Source organism: Amphiura filiformis, chromosome 18 (assembly GCF_039555335.1).
Source record: "Amphiura filiformis chromosome 18, Afil_fr2py, whole genome shotgun sequence".
Classification (NCBI taxonomy): domain Eukaryota; kingdom Metazoa; phylum Echinodermata; class Ophiuroidea; order Amphilepidida; family Amphiuridae; genus Amphiura; species Amphiura filiformis.
In genome coordinates this window covers 30,622,874-30,633,087 of record NC_092645.1, presented here as the reverse complement: position 1 = coordinate 30,633,087, position 10,214 = coordinate 30,622,874, and positions in this window count along the sequence as shown.

Genomic DNA, 10,214 nt, shown 5'->3' with positions numbered 1-10,214 from the left:
ATGATTAGATATCTCTGTTCATAACATTCCCAAATACTTATTTATTCATATTTTTTCCTTACCATCTTATTGTTGCTTTTTATCAGTGTGGTATATGTGCAACATTTCCGGGGTTGGGGAATTTTCACTGTACTCGCCTCATGACTTGCTTCCAGAATTAGTTAACTGGGATAAAATGTGTGCAAGAATTTGCCATTTAATACTATTATAGATGACCCAAAATGAGGTTAATTTTTTGCCTGAAATGGACTTAAAGGAAGAAGCACATCCCAAAATGTGGTTCATTTTGTCCTGCTGTTTCAAGTCAGGGGGAACACTTTCCCACCATGAGGAACATATGTGACATGATCAAGGGGAATGAGTCAGATGTCGCTAATATTGTTTTTGAGATATTGGCAAAAACAGTGTTCAAATTCCTTTGTTTTATATTGTTTTCAGCCGTTGATAAATGACTCAGTAAGCAGATATCAGATTTTGGGGTTTGCATCAAAATGTAGCATTTGTAAACTGCCAGAAAATGATGCAAAAAAGGCTAATTAAAAATTGCCGACATGCGACTCATTCCCCTTGATCATGCCACCTATTATCCAGTTAGTATACCACTCACTGCCCTTTATCTCTATTAGGATAGCATTTTGAATTATTAGTCCATATTTCTTATATCAAATCAGCTCAAATATTGCCATCATATTTAATTGGCCTATTCCAGTTGAAATCCATACACTCCTATGGAAGACATGACCTTAATCTCCCACACAGGGAGTGTGAATTTCAAATGGGTTACCTGAATGGTTGACTCCATTTGAAATCTACACCCCCTGTGAGGGAGATTAAGGTATCTTCAATAGGGGGTGTATGGATTTCAACTGGAATAGACCATTATATGCATATTTTGTGACTCTTTAATCTATGCAAGCCAACATAATAATATCTTTAATGAAGCTGTAAACAATACTGTCTTTATGTTCATTTATTTAATATTTTGATGTTGCTAGGCATATAATATGTTATGATCATAGCTATATCCATGTATACTATCTGGGCATACATGTAATTATGACATAATGTTTGTGAAAAGAATCTCATTTTATGTGGTTTTATGTCTTCCCAGCAAACACAAAATTGTTTTTAAAACATTTGTTATAAACTGTTTTGGTTTTGTTTATAAATTGTAATAATTATCAAATGTTGGGTTATAAAGGTCATGAAAACACTTTTAAAACATTTTATATGGAAAAAAACTACAACAGCAATTAAAATAGTTGTCAAAATGTTATTGTAAAATGACATATTTTGTCGACACAATAACATCATGTCAGATTGTTTTGCAGCATGTTTTAAAAATGTTTTGAATATAATTAAAGTGTTTTATATCCATTATAGAACCTGACATTTAAAACATTTTCTGTGAAACATTTTGTGTTTGCTGGGTCCCAACCTCTAATAAAATCAATTTGATATTTACGTGCTACAGAGTACAGCAGCAAAAAGTGCAAAAGAGGTTTGGCCAGAGAAGATATCTTATCCTTCCCAGAATCCTTTGCAACATGATGCAAATGACTGACATTCCTACTACTTTGTTACAGGCACCCTTTGTTTTCATAACGAGAATAGACTGGCTAAAACATGGGTCGATAGTCAAGAAATACACATCTTTTGTATGATCCAGATGTGCTGTTTTCAATGAGGTACCCTTTGTCACTATCTACCCATGTTGCACTAGCAAATACGTACAAGGAACTAAAGTGGAAGAAATGCATTATGGGAAGTGTAAGATATCTAACCTGAGTTGTGGCAGTGATGTTTATATAGCATTTCATTATCCACAGCCTCATCCCCTCACTTTTCTCCATAACTCGCAAACGCAAAATCAGAATCAACTGAAATTTGGGGAAGAAGCTTTGTTCGTGGATATCTATTGAAAAATGTCAAAAAAGGAGGATGCTAGGATCACAAAATACTTCTTTATTAGGCACTTTATCCAGAAGAGCTTTTGTGATTGGTATGGGATATCAAGCATTTACTAATGATACAAATTTACAGAAACTTTATTATAATAATAATGTGGTATATTTACTCAGGGACTTAATTGAGGGTCAAGGTTCATGGGGTGTATCCTAAAGGGAAGGGGTAGAGTGGCCTGTGTCTGTAACATAATATTTTGCAAAAGTTGTGGTTATCATGACCCTCCTTTTGGCCAAAGTTATGGTTATCATGGCCCTCTCTTTGGCCAAAGTTGTGGTCATCATGGCCCTCTTTTGGGCCAACCCAAGCACTCTACCTAGGCCAATCTTACCTCAGATTAGTCATTTGCCCTTGTGTATCAGCAGGGTTGCCAAAAGATTTTAGCCCGAATCGCAGGTCAAAAAAATCAAAAAGTCGCCCAATTTTTCTCTTTACCATTGATTTCTATAGGGCAGGAAACTATCGGAAGTCGCGGGAGCCAAAGTTGAAAAGTCGCCCAAATTTTTCCTTAACCTTAACCAAAATTGTCAAAAGTCACTGGGAAAATCTTCAAAAGTCGCCCAATTGGGCTACCAAATCGCGGGTTTGGCAACCCTGTCTATCAGATGTATGCATCTGTCTAGGTCTAAACAAAATTGGCTATTCCAGTTAAAATCCATACACCATCCATGGAAAACATTACCTAAATCTTCCAAACAGGGAGTATGAATTTTAAATGGGGTTACCTGAATGAGTGACTCCATTTAAAATCTACACCCCCTGTGTGAGAGATTAAGGTCACATCTTTTATATGCGGTGTGTGGATTTTAAATTGAATAAACCAAATGCATATACATTTTATATAGTTGTAAAATGTTGGGTACTACAAATGCATTTGTATATAAGGTGAACGCTAAGAAAAAGTTCACACACAATCATACCTGAAGTTTACAGGAATCCTGTGCATGGGCAAATGAAGATGTGAATTGCCTACTAATTTATCTCTGTACAAATAATCTGTATACATGTACGTTTAATACTAAAATACTATTGCATTTACGCTAGGAAATTTGAAATGCTTAATGAAGAACAAAATATTATGTAATAAGAAAAAAGCTTGCCAATTAATTTACAAGTTATTGCTAACAAAATGAATGTACTTTGGTGCAATAGTGTTCAAATTTTTGTGTGGTTGAAATGTTTTGGTGGAAGTCCATGTTTGAGTTTGTCTTGTAGGCACTGGTGGTACCTGCAAAGAGGGAGGGGTCACCCCCTCCCCAATCTTAGGCCTTTTCTCTAGTCAAAATAAACACTTTTGGGTAAACAAATGTCCACATGGCCACTTTTAGGCAATATATTTTGGGGAAATCTGCTATCGCTACTGTATGTAGGAGAGGACATCAGCATATTTAACTCGGAACATGAATAAATACTGGAGCTATCTACATGATTGTTTCAGATCCAGATTTGTTTGGACCACTTCAGTCCAAATCTAGAATGTGTATTAAATCCAGATTGTTGTACATCATTGTGAATTTTTGGTGCCAAACTTAGATCAGAATCAGCCTGGGATACCTGCCCAAGATAATGCACTTTACTCTTCTTATGCATTACTTTGAAGTGGATCTAGACTACATTAATGCAAATCAAACTGGATCACAATTTGATGTATGAACGGTCCTGTAATAAGTTCCAGTTGTATGCTCAGTTTTAAGGGGTTAAACATTTTTTCTTCTGCTTGTAAAATTTTTGTTGCAGAAACCAAATCAACTTCTCATCCTAAGAGGGGGGCGGAGTTCATCTTTTGTAACTCCTCAATGCAACAGGCAACTACATGCATTCCCAAATAATTTTTGACATTGATCAACAAACCTCCTTATCTAGTCAGTCAAATATATCAGATTTGGATGACAAAATTTCTAGAAACAATAATTTGTTTGTAAGAATGCATGCAGGGATGCTTTTTTGTACATGTATGGTTCATGGGCATTCCAGTTGTAATCCATACGCCCCTATGGAAGACACGACCTTAATATCCTACAAGAGGAGTGTGAATTTCAAATGGAGTCACCCATTCAGGTAACCCTATGAACGTAACCCTCTGTGGAAGATTAAGGTTGTGTCTTCCATAGGGGGTGTAAGGATTTCAACGGGAATAGTCCTTTGTCTGCAAACCAATTGTGCCTTTTTTTGTTGTTTATATTATGTAATTATGCATTCCTACTTGAACAATCAATCAAATGGTCCAATTTAGACTTTGTTTTAGATGGACGTGATTTGTACATAATCTTTTGAATCATGTGATTCTTTTGTGGCAAAAATGTTGTATCGTAGTTATACTTTCTCAATTCAAACAAATGTTGTTATATTTTTGGTGTGTAAAATATAGGGGCCCATTAAAGGTAAAAACAAAGATAACATATACTTCAACTATAGTGGTAATCAGTTTGGAGGGATGGGTTACTCAGAATTGACTGTTTTAACCCCTGAGCACTGTACCCGCCGATCTAACATTGCCTCTGATTCCCGCTCTGATTGGTCAATCATGTGATACTTTCACTTTAATCACCAATCAGAATGGAGATTTGCAAATAATTCTGAAATTATTCTAACAATGTTGCTGATTGGGCCAATTGATAATGAAATCTTCTTTTTGGCCAATTGGCAGGTAATTCTCATGGGGTTAACAGTTGGTTAGCTTGGGTTAACACAAAATTAAAAGAAATGTAGCCAAATGTTAGAAATGGGAAGGAAAAGTATGATAACATATTTTTGCAAAAAGATGCTAAATATGAATATGAGAATTAGTGTAAGTAATTAGCTCTGCTGTTATCTGTTTACAAATACCGGTACATCCCTCCAGTTCCACTTGAGTGAGAGGTATCATGTTAGGCCTATAGGTTTCGGCCCATAGATATAGTTTGCTTATGGGCTGATGCCTCAACACGCCTCTTAACTCAAGTAGAACTGGTAGGCATATTGAGTAAACAGAGAATATATAGGCCCTTTATTTCTTCAATTCATTATCAAATCTAGCAAGGCTGGGTCTCGTTTAATAATCTTAGGTCACATGTACCTCCATGAACTTTTGGTCCTTGACCTTAACTACTATATTCTTAGGTCACTGTGGTATTGCACCTCCATACTCTTAGACACTTCTAAAAGGATGATGAGTTAATTGAACCTAAAAAGGTTTCTGAGCTGTCCTGTAGGCTGTATATAGAACCTTACATGGTTCTACTAAGAACCAAAAAAGATATATGGAAAGGCTAGAAAGAACTACTTTAGACCTGAAAAGGTTCTGCAAAACCAGAAGGTTCTACATACAATAAAGGCAAGAACTATTTTTTAAGAGTGCATGATAGGGTATAGTCCAGGTAGGGCACAGCGGTTCAGTGTTTCTAAAATTTGATAATAAGGAAAAAAGGGTCATTAGAGCTAAGTGTAAGTATGAAAAATATAGAATTTCTACATTGTACACACTTTTGAAAAACAATCAATATTTTGTATTTGACTAGCTTTGGAAATTGTAATATAATAATATTTTTTTGAACAAATTGTACCTTTTGATACTGCTTGTGATATTTTATGTGATATACTATGATGATATTGATGATAAATAAACTGGTTCTTAAACCTTATGATTTCTTCTGTTTGTACTCTTTTGTTTGTGATTTGTTTAAAAAGTTCAACAATTTATATTCCCTAGCCGATGAAAGATTCTGCAAAATAAGGTTTTGCCAAACAATGTTTTTTTTTCAATAATCGCGTTTTTGATTCATATTTTTTCTTTTGATAAACATTGCTGATTTTGTTCGTTTGTGATGTCCTCAATATTTTTTCAAGATAGAATCACTATACGTTTTGAGAGTTCACTTGCCTATAGTTGGCTTAGCTTGAAATTCCCCTGGACAAGGAACTTACTGCTAATTGTCTTCTTGTATCCCGTACGAAACTCGGAGAGCTCATCCTGGTATGATTTTGTGGAATGTCTAGGGCATTGCGATATCGCAATAAAGTTAAATACATTTTAACTTGCGACGAGTTGCGTTGAGTTGCGGCAAAAAGTAATCGATATATCGGCATCGCAAATCAACGCATCGCAAATGCGGTGGTAGTATGAACGGACCTTTAGACATTCAGCTACCTTCCTGCCAGCTGTAAAAGGGTTTCACCTAAAGACTCGAACGTTGAGTATTGCAGCCGCTTATTGTAAATGTTTACATTTAATTTAGCAAACAATGAAAATGTTCCTTTGAAAATCAAAATGTATTTTGAAATGGTTTTCCATGCTGTCGAAAGTGTAATAGACTCATGCAGTATATTCTCGTGTTACACTCAAAGCCATCCAATATAATGCTCTATGGTTCAACCAAAGTTTCACTCAACTCTCCATGTTAAGAAAAAACTAACGCCAATATAAAATAACTCGTAGTAGTCTGGTCGTTGAACATTTTGACGTGGAAAAAATTGTTAACAAGCTGATTTTTGCACCAGATAATCAGAATGCATTATAGACCAACATATCCAAAATCCGCAAAAATCCGCCGTGGGGAATTTGTTTTATCCAAGATGGCCGCCAAAATGGCCGCCATAACATATAACTTGCTGTATATCATCATCTGAAGCAGATATGATGATGATTTTAGTGTCTTTGAATAGGTGTAAGAGGTCAGAGAATTCAAATTTGTACACATCTAGAACACCAATGTCTTCACTCACACTTGAATCCAAGATGGCTGCCAAAATGGCCGCCACAACATGTAATTAGCTGTATCCCAGCTTCTGAAGCAGATATGATGATGATTGTAGTGTCTTTGAATAGGTTTTGGAGGTAATATAATTCAAATATGCAATTATCTAAAACACTAATGTCTTCATTCACACAGGAATCCAAGATGGCTGCCAAAATGGCTGCCACCATATGACATTATTAGCTATCTTTGCGTCTGAAGCAGATATATCAATGATTTTTGTGACTTTGAATATGTTTTAGGTGATGAAGAATTCAATAATTTGACCGCAACTGAAGTCTTCACTCACACTGGAATCCAAGATGACAACCAAAATGACTATTCAAAGTACTATTATACATAATTAGCTCTCGCTATACAGCCGATGATGATTTTAATCTTTGAATATGTTCTGGATGCTCTTATGCTCTTGATCATCAAAGTCATTGGTTGCGAGCTTAACCCAAAGCATTGCGCACCCGCTTGCAAATGATTCTGCAGGCTGTGGAAATACGCCGCTCTTTCAGTAGGTAGAAGATTCTGTGTATTACATGATGCCTTGCTTGAGGATAACATAGTTATGAATTTGGTGAAGGGTAGACCGTTTAGAGAATCTTCTTACTTGCCACCATATAAAGATAACAAACAATCTGATGCCGGCTTCACCAATTTTGTTCTACTGTCGCCTCAAGATAGCTGCTGTAATTCCTGATTGATCTAGATTTGATGTTACTATCAATGGTTTCCATGTATCGACCCAATAACGAGATGAACTGACTTTTGTTCTTCTCAATTCGAGATATAAAGGAAGATCTGCTGGTTGTGGTGAGTCTTCATAGATTCTGTGAGCTGGATATCTGCACATGTTTCCCCCACTCTTCTCTGGTGCTCATCATCGGGTCTTTTATTGACAGACCCTGTGCGTAGCCATCAAAAACAACACAACAGTTTCCATATCTTGAACGCACATGATTGAAAATTGCATTGCTAAAATGTTTTTACTTCATTTAAACCTTATGAAGAAAGAGCGCTGCCATCAAGAACATGTATAAGTTGCTCCCTTTGCTAAGACGATTTCACACCGTTTAGGCTTTGCTATCTGTGCTTTCACTGGTTAACGCATATAGCATTATCCTTCAATAGAGAAGTGGCAATTGTGGCAAGATCATAGTATGAAGTCACACTGTTTTTCCTCTGTACTATAGCTACAAGGCGTGAAAGCAGATGACTTAGTATGAATTTTCTGTTTATCAACCTGAATTGCTGATGAAAGCAGATGATCTAAAGACCTCACTTGGTCATTTCTTTTACCTGACGCTTCTTTAAGATTCATAATGTAATTCTGAATGTTTACCCCTACCTGTCTTGTCACAGCTGATGCAATCACAATGAATGACAAATAAGTTAGATCATAGACCATTTAATGGTCTATGGTTAGATCATCTCTTTGCTGGGTAGATACTTGGAAGCCAATGTTCAGATCGTGCACAATGATAGTGCTGGATATGTAGACACCTTGATAGTGGCATGTACCCTTCAATTTGCCTTAAGGAAGAGAAGTAACAGAGGTAGCAGATGACACAGGTTTTATACTTGTCCTTTTGATTTACCACTGGAACCAGAATATGGCAGGTATCTACTTCCATTCAGAGGAATAATAATAATGATAATAATATAATAATACACAGACTTAGAGAGTGCTTTTTAAATGAAGAAACAAAGCTATGGAAAAGGAATATGCAAGAGGGAGGAAACATTAGGTGAATAGGTGAGTTTTCAGGTTCGTTTTGAAGGTTTAGACATTTGCAGAGTCACGAATGTGGGAAGGCAAGCCATTCCATAAAACAGGGGCAATGATGGAGCAGTAGAGCGCAATGAGTACCCAGAATGACGAGTGTGAAGTATGGATGACAGGTATCCAGGTGTAGATGAATGTAGGACCTTATAAACATGGACGAGAGTGCGAAGCCAGTGCAGACTATGAAGCAAAGGAGAGGTATGAGTATATTTTGGCTCTCTAAAAATGAGTCTGGCGCACTTATTCTGGAGAAGCTGCAGGTGGGTGAGGTTTTTCTGGGAAATGCCATTGAGCAAGGAGGAGCAGTAATCAATCTTGGACAGGACGAGAGTCCTAACCGCATTGGTACACGCATCAAAACTGAGGAAACGCCTAATCCTCCAAATATTGCCAATCTACCAGTTCAAAGTTTTGGACAAATGCGCAACATAACTGGACATCTTCATGTCATGGTCAAAATGACCCCTAAATTCTTTATGGGTGAAGATACAGAGATCTCCAACCCATCCAAATAGAGGGTGAGATGTTTGAGATTAATGTAGTGATAATCAGAAGAGGCAGCAAAAAACTCAGTCTTGGCCATATTGAGCTTAAGCCTGTTACTGGTGAGCCAAGCTTGTAACACACGGATGCAGTTGGAAAGTTTGAACAAGGCACAAGCTGCATCACCCGGGATGGCAGGATTAAAGGTGATAATCAAATATGTCACAGAAGAAAGGGTTGGTGGTATAGAAAGTTAAAGACCTGGTGAAGTAGTGACATCCCATCTTCTGTTCATCCGTGCATCGAGTGGTTGTTGTGACACCACTTCTGCTACATTAAAACGTGAACACGTGAAAACTAATCTGTTGAAGAAAAACAGTCACCGGAATTACAGCAGTTGCCTGTGGTTATGAGCAATCCTGAGGAGACAGTAGAACAAGTTCAACAAATTGGTGAATCCGGCATCAGAATGTTTGTTATCTTATATGGTGGCCCGGGATGGTGGCAAGTAAGGAGATTCTCTAAACGGTCTACTCTTCGCCAAATTCATCACTGTGGTATCCTCAAACAAGACATCTCTTAATACACAGAAGCTTCTGCCTGCTGAAAGAGCGGCATATTTGCACAGCCTGCAGAATCATTTGCAAGCGGGTGAGCAGTACTTTGGGTTTCCCTCGGCTACAAGCTCACAACCAATGACTTTGATGATTAAGAGCAATAGGGTTCACTTGGAAACTCTCTGCATCAGAGAGTACATGTACACCAGTCATGACAGATTAGTTTGGATTCAGCACCTCAAAGCTTGCTTCAGTTTATTTGATACAAGTGTAAACTCTCCTCCAGGAATCCTTGTGGAAGTAACGGATGCTAAAGCAAAAGGGACTTAACTGTCTTAAAATTTGCTGAAATACTGAGGAGATTATTACTTGCAGTGTGAAAAGTAATAGCAAAATTATAATCTGTGATCCCTAAAACCTATTCCCCAAGAACCTATTCTACGATAGATTAAAAGCATCTTCAGTAGCTATATAGCGAGAGCTAATTATGTATATTATATTCATTTTGGTTTTCCATCTTGGATTCGAGTGTGAGGGAAGACTTCAGTGCGTTATATATGTAATAAATTGAATCTTTTGTCCCTAAAACCTATACAAAGACACAGCAAGTCATTTTCATGTATGCTTCAGAAGCAAATGGTAGCGGCCATTTTGGCAACCATCGTCGATTGCTGTGTGAATGAAGACATCAGTGTTATA